At 42.1% G+C, this 12,143-nt stretch overlaps 1 protein-coding gene across 3 annotated transcripts in view; it reads right to left on the reverse strand.

Moving 5' to 3' along the window:
• The window catches only part of NLGN1 (neuroligin 1), a 379,078-nt gene extending 371,983 nt beyond the window's left edge, over positions 1–7,095 (reverse strand). For all 3 annotated transcript variants that reach the window (XM_033068727.2, XM_033068728.2, XM_033068729.2), the window contains exon 1: positions 6,570–7,095. The gene's annotated coding sequence lies outside the window, so the exon portion shown is untranslated. The remainder of the gene's footprint in view (positions 1–6,569) is intronic.
• Between the last annotated feature and the right edge of the window lie 5,048 nt (positions 7,096–12,143).

The raw sequence follows: 12,143 nt of genomic DNA on the forward strand, positions 1-12,143 counted from the left end.
CCAGTGTTTCTTCCTTATGGACGCAGCAGCTGAAGCTTTGGACATGGGGTTGCTGCAGAAATTTGGCACAGTATCATTGTTGCATCTCAGCCCCAACAACAGGGGGAGAAATGGAAAATAAAGCCTCTGCATCCTTCTGGTGAAATGGGGAAAAAGGAAAAATTGGAAAAAAAAGAACAAAAAAAACCTGAGACAAGAATGATGGCGATGTAAAACATTGCTAAACAGTCAAAAAGGAAAGTTGTGGCACCCTTTAAGGTCTCCATTAAGGCTCCAAATGCTAGAAAATTTATGTTTGGGTAGTGATCTTGCTCCTCATTATTCTAGTAAAGTTATTAAAATATAGAAAGTTGTGTCAGGTTTGGCCTCAGTAACAAGCTTCAAAAACATTGAGAGTTGCAAGTGTGCAAAATGAGGGATGTGAACAAAGAGCAATGAAATCAGCAGGGTTTGCATGCTCTAAAAATTGCTCTGCTCTTAAATGTTAGTTGCAGTGTACATCCAAAACAATACAAAATCTCTCTTTCTTTAATAGTCTCTTTAAAGTAATGTTTGTAGTTCAGTACTGGCCAATCTGTGCTAAGGCTTTCACTTGCCAAGTGGTATTTGTCTCTGCATAAGCTAAAATGTGTCAAACATAAGCCAAAACTCAACCAACATTTTAATATTTGGATTTTTTTGAGAACAAGCAAAATAAATAGCAGAGAAAAGTGGTGCTAACCATGCATTTCCCATTAATTCATTAAAGACACAAAAATTGACAAAGTCACTGTGTGATTAAATTAAATGCCATTTCTTCACACACATTTGCTGTATCTTTTGTTGTGCTTATTAACTCCAATAACAGTGCTGCAATCTCAATGTATTCACACTGAAATTTGAATCAGACCACACATTTCTCTGGTATTTTTGCATTACCATAAAGCATTGTTTATGCATATACCTGTATATAATTATTTCTGCTTTAACTGAGCCTACCAAAGATGAGAAAAGTTCTCAAATGTTCGATGATTTTCTTTTCAGAAGTGTCTCCAGATGTTTATTTCCCTGAGCACGCTGAATTTATCTTTCTGACCACTGTACTTTCACACAATATTCCAGCTCTCCCACAATTTATGGTGCTTTCCCATGTTGTGAACACCCAGACTCAGTGAAACTGTGGTAAATCATGTGACAAGAACTCAGAGTGAAGCCTAAATTCCTTGGAACATACGAAGTATTTCTATTTTCATCACCTTCTTGTGCATTATCTTTCAGAAGAAGGTGATAATTTTGGCTGAACTTCCTGGTTGTGCAAGGAATACAAAAAATAATTACTAAAACCTCAGAACTCAGCTCATCTATAACTTAGTAACCTCTAACTTTCATTTTACTGCAATATAAATTGCTACCTGGCTATGTCTTTCAGTAGAACTTCATCTACCTTTAATTTTAATTTTCCAATAAATATGTTCAATTGGCACTAGTCCAAATTTTTATGAGTTCAGGAGTTTGGGTTGGGCTTTTTTAATAAATTCAAATATGTCTCAGCCAGAGGTGACATTTTACCAAAAATAACAGATAAGCCAATTCTGAATAGTTGTTGCATGAAACAAAAGACAGGAGTCAAAAATAAATACCTGTAAGTATATCCCTGTTTCCTTAAGATAAACCTCCACCATACTGAGTGCTGGAAAATAACTCCCAAAGCACTAACAAAATCTCTATGTCAAATTTATATTTCAAAATTCAGAAACTTCCTGTGCTGTTTCATGGCAACTGGGATGGAAAGTCTCCTATCCACTTCAGAGGAACAATTCACTCTCCCTCTTTTCCTTCCTGTGAATAATAAAGTTCCTCTTGATAGGAAATGGATCAAATCCTAAATAAATAAATAAGCACATCTGGTATTTATTTATCCCAGTCCTTGGAAATGTTATGCTAATTGCAGTTCTGTTACTAAGGCTCTGGAAAACATAGTTGGGTTTATGTTATTTTACTGGAATCCAGAGTTAGAAATGCTTTCTTTCCCAGTGTTTCTCCCCTCTTAATAGTATGAAGTTAGCAAACTAATTAACAATATAGCTGACCAGTTCCTACTATTATGCTCAGTTACTAGCAATTTATCATTACAAAAATTCAATATATCATCTCTCCTGGCACCTCTTCTTTCTAGCTTCATTTTCTCTATTCTCAGTCTCCTCATCTTTCCCATCCTCCTCTTTCTACTCTGCAGGTGACTTGACCAGCCCCTTCCTCCACAGAGAAAATATATCTGAAAACTTCCCCCAAACCACAGTCAAGGGGCTGTTCATATTGATAAAACTACAAAATTTCATTTTGGAAATGTACCTTGGGGTAGATGCATGCTTAAAAATCTAGAAAGGCTTCTAATAATTTCATTCTTCTTCCTGACTTTGCAAAAAGTTCTGCAGCCCACAAGGCTCATGCTCAGATATTGCTGTTTCCTAGAAAGCTGCAGAAATCAACCTCACATCTGGTATCAAAACAACCTGGTCTTTTCCACAACAAAAATTGGTCTCTTGTGAAGCTTTAATCCTATTTATGCAAAGCTATAGCCTTAACTGGATATACAGCAGATTTCTGGCAATTACTCGTCTTTCCCACATGGATCTCCTCAGACAGATGTTGAACTTAAAGCTTGGACCACCAATACATGGAGCCCAGGAGAAATCTCTCCAGCTGTCAGCAGCAGCAAACTCTTATCCTGTGCACTGAGAAGTTTTGATATGAGTGAGACAGTTTTCCAAGTTTTTACATGAGAAAATGCATGTCCTATGCAAGCCTGAAGTTTTAATCCGGTTTTCTAACTCAGCAAGATGTACACATCCAGGCTTTGTGTGCACTTCTACACATTTCTTAATAAATGGTTGATTCACTCCAAACTCTGAGAAACATGCAAATTTGGTGACAGTTAAAGTGACAGAACAGGTACAAGGAACTCTGCAAGACTCTGAATGCTTCAGTCAACTCCTCTTAAAAGAGAAAGAAAATAAAGGAGCAACTGCAGCACATTACTGGGCACAAGAGAGAGAGAAAGCACTCACCAGTGTTTTAACTGGGGAAGGGTTTGACTCTAGGAGACATAAATCTCTGGGAAAGCAGCTTTCATCAGTTCTGGCATTTCTAAACCAAGACAAATCCCACATGGAATGGTCACAAGTTCAGAGTTCCTTCCTGAGCTCATCCTGCTGCCTCTGGTGGGATTGTGGGAGTGCAGAAGTGACAGAATCCAGCCACATATCCCAGCTGTGTGCCCTTGCAGGTGGAATGCCCATCACAGCGTGGATCACACAGCCAGCAGGGTACCCAGGCTGACTGGGCAGGTACCCCAGAGTGTCCCAGTGCTCCTCTGAGTCATCACCTGGAGGCCTTTGGCTGAGCCCAGTGGTCCAGCTTCTCCACAACCACTGCAGGAGCACCTGAGATCCCATACCACTCATGGAACTCGTAACACCACTACCAAAAGTAGGTAAATGTTGTTCTGCATACTTCTGTTTCTTTCACTGAAGCTTATTTCTGCCAGGTATCAAACATTTTATTTCTTATGCATTCATTCTTTTTCCTCAAAAACATTTGCAACTTTTTTAGAAGTTTCATATCTATCTAGTGGCTACAACCTGGAAGAGACCAGCAAAGGTCACAAGTCCACTACTTAACACTGAACCACTACTGAACTACCTACTGAACTACCAGTAATCTCAGATTAGTCCCATTTCAGGTGCTTTCCACCAGAAATAATTAGGATTTTGGTAGCTCCTCACTGTTGAAAGCACTAGGAGATTTCATGTAAAAATTGAACAGTGCCATCAGTAACCACATGGACTTGGGTACAATAAATGAATTTCTGTGAAAGACTCTATCTCTGGTTTTCCATTGCAAAATTACAGACTCTCATCCCATGGATTAAAGTACAAGAACAAGAACTAAATAGGAGGTGTATGGTCCAGAAATTCTGGCTGTAGATTTAATTTGCCATATAGCTCAGTAAGCACTAGGATCCAACAATCCCAAATCACTGTTGACCCATGAACATAAGAACTTGCTTGCAGCCCACTGTTGGTTAAGAAATTATCATTATTACAGTGCATGGGGACAAACATACTAAAATAGAAAAGCAAACAGGAAAATAAACAAAGAACTTATTCAAGCAATGACCTGTCAGTTCAAGAACTAGATTATGCTCAAATGCACACACAATACAAACGATAATGAGCAGTAACAAGGGATGCAGACAACCCGTCTAGTGAGTCACCAATTCAGTTCTCTAAATGTTCCTGATGCTCAGAGGAAAGACATTTTAAAAGCTCAAATGCAAGTCTGTTCTTTGGCAAAGAGGGAATGACAGGAGCTGTACCAATGACACCACAGGAAACACTCCTTGACCCTTTCCAGCTTATGGAGATTAACAACAAAGTTTCTAACCCTGACAAATTAACTTTAAATAAGAAACACTGGCATCAAAGTTACCATCTAAATTGCCTATTGCACAGTCAGAAATTCTTATTGAAAACATCTTTATGTATAGATTCACGAAGGCTATGAAAATTTTTGCTTGAATAAGGAGAGTAGGATTGAACTCAGCATCTCTGAACTATTTCATGGTAATAAAACACTTCATTCAGAGGAGCTCAGAGAAAGCACTAAAATCTGCATACATTTCATGAAATAACTTCTCAGATTTGGTTCCATTAACTTCACTCAAATGCCTACTCAGCAGCCACAAGAAGTTCAGTCTTACCAGACTGAACCAAATAAAACCATGGCAACGATTTCTGGCAGACTCAGTATATCTATACAATGATATTATGCCATCAATTATTGACCCAAACGTGTGGTGAACTGAACCAGCACCTGTTCTACCTGTGATTAATGTTTTTGCACAGTGAAGGATTTATGGGCAGCTTTAAGTGGTTCTCTAACTGAACACACAGTGAGCTACATAGGTGACATGTGTAATTACAGATGTTTTAGCATCACCAGTTGCAGACCATGCTAAAGACAGTGACAGAGAACTCAGGTAAATACAAACCCTGTGGCTTAAAAATTCTGTTAAAACAGCCAAACTTGAGTCCTTTCCTCATAGCACATTTTCCTTCCTAAGGAGATCACCCTTATTTTACTGCAGCCCTTTCAGTGCAGCTTGGTTGTAAATAACAGCTGAAAAAAAGATGTGCTCATGAAAGCAGAAGAAGGTGGAAATAAAGCAACAGGATAACATGAAAGAGGAGCTTTCCTCACAGTGCTGCAGGAACACTGCTCGACTCTGCTGAAGGACTGAACTCCACAGCTCCTGCTTGTTATTAAGAGGGTTTAAAAAGCTGATGATAGAATCGTCAGAATTACAAAAAAAAATTACAAACTTCATTTGCTTGTCTTTTAATCAAAACATGCAATCAGAAGGCCTAAGTGATGATTACCTCCTGCTTTCAGGAGCAGCCTGTTCATGGGTTTCACTCCCTCCAGTGCCAGGGAAGGTGTCCCTTCCCCATCAGGCTCATTCCCAGTCACCTGCTGTGATTCCAGAGGAGAGGACAGCAGCCAGCCAAGCCCAGGCACTCCCTGGCACTTCAGTGAACGTGGGACCCACAGCAAGAGAGCCACTGTTTGGTAGTGGCACCTTTATTAGCACAAACACAGTCACAACTGTAAATGCAATATTAATTACCGAGACCAGGAGATACCCAGCAAAACACTAAAAATTGCCTTGGCTGGAACACAATTCATTTAGATGATTTATGGAGTTCTTTATTGTTAGCGTCACAAGAGCTTTTTCAAAACAAGAGAAATCATTAAATCCCATAAAACACGGGCTATCGCCGCCGTTAGCTGGTAATTGATATCTTTGCTCGTGCCATTTATATCCCTAAATGGAGCTGATAAAACAAAAATTAGTAAAGCGTGCTGACGGAGAGCAGGCTGCAGCATCCCGGAGGGAAGCAGGGGATCCGTCCCTCCTTCCCAGCAGGAATTTCTCCCCCCCTTGCATCCCCCGACCCCGGGGAGCCCCGATAGGGCCAGAAATCAGGCTGAGCCCTGGGGAGCTGCTGGGGAGGAGGAGGGAGCAGGGAGGGGAGTTCATCTGCTTTTAGAGGGAGAACTGATTATTATATACCACCCCCCCTGCCCGCCCTGCTTTTCCCTCAGGGAATTTTAACTACTTCTCTCTCCTTTTTAAAGGCAAATCTTTTTAAAAAAGCTTTTGTGTTGCAATTTTCTATGGCTTTGGTGGGTTGTTTTTTTTTTTTTCAGGAATCCTGCTGGGTAGAGAAAGTGCAAGGTAAGAAATAATTTTAAACGGAGGATTGGGGGTTTTAAGCAGTTACCGAAAAACAGGCAAAACATGTGCACAGTCAAGAAACTCCCAAATCCTGAGCAGCCAGGGAGAAGGAATGTATGTTTTAGTGATGGAAATCACGCAGACGTATTAGAAATGACTCGGAAGGACGGGAGAACAGCACTGAAAATGCAAATAAATCAGCTCAGATTCTACAGAAGAAAAATAAAGAAAAGCTGCTGAAAACCCTGAGCAAATGCTGCTGCCTCAAAGACAGAAATAGCTCCCTTACCTTATTCCTAATCCTTGTTTGCACCTGCTCTGCAATCATAAATACTTCGAGGTGCTTAACATGGAGCTAAATTGATGGCTGAATTTAAGAATTTCTTCGTACACCTCATTTACAGATTAAAAGGAGATTTTTAAAGGATCGTCCTCCTTAGCATCCATTAGCTTCCCAAAGAATTCCCATTTTCTTGTAAAAATTTAAAAAAAAAAAAAAAGGAAAAAAAAAGGTAAAAAAATACAGTCTATATACAACCGGGCACTGTAACAGATCCAAAAAACCGGGAGCGGGGGAATCTGAGAGGTGTCACTACAAACTTGGCAAGCAAAACGTATCCTCAGCAGGAAGGAGAGAGAGAGAAGAGGAAAAAAAAAAAAAAAAAAAAAAAACCCTGCAAATCAAAATTCCCAGGGAGAAAAAAAACCACCACCAAAACGCAGGGAGGAAAGACGCGTGAGGAGAGCACAAATGGGGTGGCGGGCTGTCTCCCAGGCATCCATCCATCCATCCATCCATCCATCCATCCATCCATCCATCCATCCGCCGGCCCGGCCGCCCCCCGCGCCGCCGCGCTCCGCTGCCCGCGGCACTGCGCGCTCTCACCGCGCCGGGCGCGCCCCCGCGGGGGATGCGCGGCCCCGCCGGGGACACGCGCAAAGTTTGAGCCCGGTGAGCTGCGGGCTCTGCGCTGCCCCGGCCGCGGCTGGATGCGCTCCGCTCCGACTGCCGCCTCTCCTCCCTGCCCATCTCCCTCCTGCCTATCTCCCCACTGCCCATCTGCCCATCTCCATCTCCTCCCTGCCCATCTGCGTCTCCCCCCCTGCCCATCTCCCCATCTCCATCTCCCTCCCTGCCCATCTCCCTCCCTGCCCATCTCCCTCCCTGTCCATCTCCCCATCTCCATCTCCCTCCTGCCCATCTCCCTCCTGCCTATCTCCCCCCTGCCCATCTCCCCCCTGCCCATCTCCCCATCTCCATCTCCTCCCTTCTCATCTCCCTCCCTCCCCATCTCCATCTCCCTCCCCATCTCCATCTCCCTCCCTGCCCATCTCCCCATCTCCTCCCTGCCCATCTCCCTCCCTGCCCATCTCCCCATCTCCATCTCCTCCCTTCTCATCTCCCTCCCTCCCCATCTCCATCTCCCTCCCCATCTCCATCTCCCTCCCTGCCCATCTCCCTCCCTGCCCATCTCCCCATCTCCCCATCTCCCTCCCTGCCCATCTCCCTCCCTCCCTCCCTGCCCATCTCCCTCCCGCCCAGGAAAAGCCTCAGCACAGGTCAGCAGGTGCTGCTGTCCCTGGCTCTCAGCCTGTTCCCAGCAGGACTGCCCGCCCCGGCTCTCTGGGGCACTCCCCATGCCAGCACCCAACAGGCCAGAGGTGCAGGCACATCACCTCCCATCCCTCGCTTCCCCTTCTCTCCTTTTTCCCTCCTGACCTGGTACAAATTTCATCTGAGACTTTCCAAGACCTTTAATTATTCTATTAATGTGCATCCATAAATCTTCCAGAGCAGCATTTCATTAGGCAAACAGCAACGTACAGTCCAGGGATGTAAACACAGGCACCAGGGGCTAGAGAGGGAGCAAATTACACACCAAAGCCATGGTAAAAGCTAAATCAGAATTGGTCAGTCTTGTTTTCCAGGGCTTTTCAATAGATGTTGTTCTATGATTTTAATTTTTTTTTTTAATTTAAAAACAAGAACTTGTGTCAGTAGATCACCAGGTTACTAGAGCAAGCCCCAGTTTACAGCACCATAGAGCCCTTTACAAGTTTGGACTCAGAATAGAGAGGGAAAACAAAATTAAAAGTTCACAAGCATCTTAACTACTAGTGGTTTACAGCCATATCATTTGCATATTTCAGCAGATGAAAAGCAGATGTTTGGGGTGGTTTTTCTCCTTGGCAAATTGAGAATCACAAAATGACACCCTGAGAGATGGAGACAAAATAAGGGTCCATCCAACCAGGGCAGGAAACCAAGCTCACTTGGGTGGTCACACAAGAACTGTACAGGCAGTGGGATTTATGACTTGTTTTATCCCTCACAAGGTGAACAGAAGAGGTCATCAGGGATGTGCAAGGAGATGGGTGTGGAAAAACTTCAAGGGGAAGCATGAGATTCAAAACAGTTCTTAAGTAGGGGTGCAGAGGAGGCAGAGACAAGAAGGGGAGGAGGCAAGAGGTGCAGTGAGGTATTCCCAGGCGAAGTGGAAGGGTGGGAGGAAACAGAGGCAAAGGTAAACTCTTTAGGGCTTCCTCAGCTGGGAGATATGTCCTTGTGAAGGACTATTTCACTATTCACACTACTTCCCAGTAAGGAAATCAAAATCACTTCCCAGCAATTGTGTATGGTTGAATTTTGAGGGGTGAAGGTGAAGGGCATTAAACTCATTTAAATCCATTTTCTCCAACAAAAGAATTTAAAAAAAAACTCTAAAAATCAAGCATTATCTTAAGGAAAGATTCTTCACAATTCTTGTATGAGACACACATGTTTACAGTAAAAGCCAAATACCACACCTGAGAAATTGATGCGAGTGGAAGAACAGTTTTATTCCTTAATGGCCATGTTGGATGCAGAGCCATCTGGAAATCCTGTAGAGACTCCAAAGACAGCACCTGTTTGTCAAACATGATGCAGCTTTGAAGTCCTCAGGTAGTGTGACTAACAGGATTCCAACCCAGAGTGCTTTTCACAAAGTCCAGTGCATGAAAATATTTGGTTTATTTCTGTTTTCAAATTAAACAAGACCCTGATTTATCCTCTGAAGCAATGTTTGTGACTTTGGAATATGAAGTCTCATCTTTAGCTGCTGCTGAGTGGCTATGACAGCAAGGGCAGATGTTCCCATCTGCCATGTGGCACTGGGTGGAGCAGAACAAGCCCCAAAAATTGGGCTGGCAGATGCAGCACTCTACTGCACCTCTGAGGGTCTCTGGGAAAGGCAGCCCCCTCCCCACATGGGTACCACAAACATAGGTGGGCACATTTTTCCACAGGCTTAGGTGAAGCTGTGAGGAGAGAGGAGTCCAGAGAGGAAGGACAGAGCTGGGAGCAGCTGTTCACACAGTACCTTGTGCAGCATGGCATTTCCAGCTGGGAATCTGTGCAGTTGTTTTGGCTTGGGAAAATCAGCCATCAGCCCTGCACCTTCAGTCCCAGCACGGGGGAGGCACAAAGGGGACAGGGAGGCAGCTGTAGGGACAGCTCTGTGCCTGGGGAAGGTAAGTCAGGCACATTTCTGAAGTGATCATTAATTTGGCATTCCCATCTTGAGAAGCAGATTTAACCTTCTGGCCAATAAATTATCCACATAATCCCCACCACTGCAATGCCTGAATTCCTTAAGAGCTTTAAATTGGGCATCCAGATGATCAAGTTCACAAAGTCTCTGTGTGAGGCTGGAGGCTTCAGGCTCGCTCGGGTTCTGCCAGGTGTGGAAACGCCAATGTAACACGGCCTCACATATCAGTTCTACCTTTCAGAATGAGGGTGATTTGTCAGGATTAGCCTCAGGGGTATTCCTAATACCTTCCCTTTACTTGCAGTGATTAAACAGGATTGAAAACATATTCCAGTCTCTTCTAACTCCTACATCTTTTGCTGGGGATTTATATGGAAGGGAAGATACTGCAAGGCAGCGAGTACCTAATACATCTCCCAAGGACAACATAAAGTCACTTTATTAATACAAGTTTACCCTTCCCCAGCTTGTAATGGTAGTTCTTTGTTACCATATGGGTCTTGCCACATTAACATTCAACCAGAACCACCCCACCAAAATTTATGAAGAATAATGGAAAATAATTCTATGGTTTACTGACCAAAAGTAAGAAGAGAAGACTTCCACACTTAATGTAATCATCTCTGCTTCTGTGAGACAGAGGAAATGAAGGTGCCCTAAACATGACAAACAGAAAATGATATGTACAAAAATAGGGGAAGAGAACTGCATAATAAAGCTGTCTTTTGTGACTGTCCAAGGGAGACAGAAAAGGCTGAAAATGAATTGCAGAAAGGATGACTTTGAAAAGAAATTGTCAGCTTGCTTAGCTCCAAAATTCACATCCTCATCCACAACCTTTAGACAGAAAGCAAAGTGAAGATGCCCAGGAGTTTTGAGGCAGAGATAAGACCTTTATGTTTTCGTTTTGGATTTATTACTTAGTCATTATGTGATTGTAGCTTAAAGTTCCATAACAGCAGGAGTTACACTAATAAGAGGTGTATAAGTATGCATATTAAATATCAATGAGTTATTGGCAAATATATTAAAAGGAGTGCAACGTCATACTTTGAACTCTTTGAAAATGATTTTTTGATTTTCAAGGGTTCTGGTCAGCTGAAGGCCTGCTGACAGTAAATTTTGGAAAAGTGAGGGACAACTTAGCTCAGAAACAATGCCCAATGGTTTTTTGAAGCGCTTAAACTTCAGTTTTCATTTTCCCTTTTTTTCTTTTGGCTATAAACATTTATTTCACCTTCTTTGAGTAATCCATACTAATCTCTAAAACAAATCTTATAATGATTCTGGAAGAAGCAGGTGTGATTCCAAAGATATGCTATGTTTTTCTCCCCTTGAATGGAATCAAAGATCCATCTAGGTTAATAGAATACATGAAATACTGAGGTGTTGAAATTTCAAGAAATTTATATATTACTAGGGCAGAAAATTAAAAATATTATTTGAATTATTTTAATCCATTCTGAGATTATTTTTAATATCAAAGCAGATATTGTCAAGAGTTAAATTAACCTCTTGAGCAACCTTACAGGGAACTTCAAATAGCCACTGAAATATTGTTCTACCAATATAATGGAATACTTTGGGTATAGTAGAAAAGATATTTCTGTGTTTAGTGGCCACTGTTTTTAACAGTGTGAGAACATTTTATTCCTTCTGTAGGTGTGAAGGGGCCTTTACTGAGCACTAGGAAAATAATAAATGGAAGCATTAAAATAAAGAAATTGCAAATATTCTAGTGCTGAGATCCTGGGGTTTCCTGAGCTTTGGCTTTTTTACCTTAATTCACTGATCTAGCAATTGGTTTTATTTCCCACATAAGTATTAGGGTTCAAAGTGGACACATTCACATATGAGATATAACTCTTTAGATTCATGCAACCCATAATCATATTAAACAATAATATTGTCCTTAGGTCAATTGTGTCACAAAGGTAAATTTCCATCTGAAATTTTAGGTGTAGTAAGGGAAAAAAGGAACAGGCTTCTTGTGGGCCTGATTTGCCTCCCATGTAATCAGGACTCTGCAGTCTCCCACTACAGGTTTCAGGCATTGAATCCTAATATCCAGAAACAAACCTCACAGATTAATATTTTGCCAGCAAGGCAAATAGACACTTCAGGGGATTTCTAAAAGCTGATAATTTTGACCCAGTTTCCATCACGATTGCAGGCACCTCTGTACCCAGACACAATTTCCTGGGTAGTCCCAGTCAGCACTAATCATTAACAATCAAAACATCAAATAAGACCCTGGTTTTTTACTTCTATATTTCAATACATGTAGATTTGGTGGAACACTGAAATATGTTCTTATCTGACAAATCTCT

The sequence above is a fragment of the Catharus ustulatus genome, chromosome 10 (genome assembly GCF_009819885.2).
Source record: "Catharus ustulatus isolate bCatUst1 chromosome 10, bCatUst1.pri.v2, whole genome shotgun sequence".
Taxonomy (NCBI): domain Eukaryota; kingdom Metazoa; phylum Chordata; class Aves; order Passeriformes; family Turdidae; genus Catharus; species Catharus ustulatus.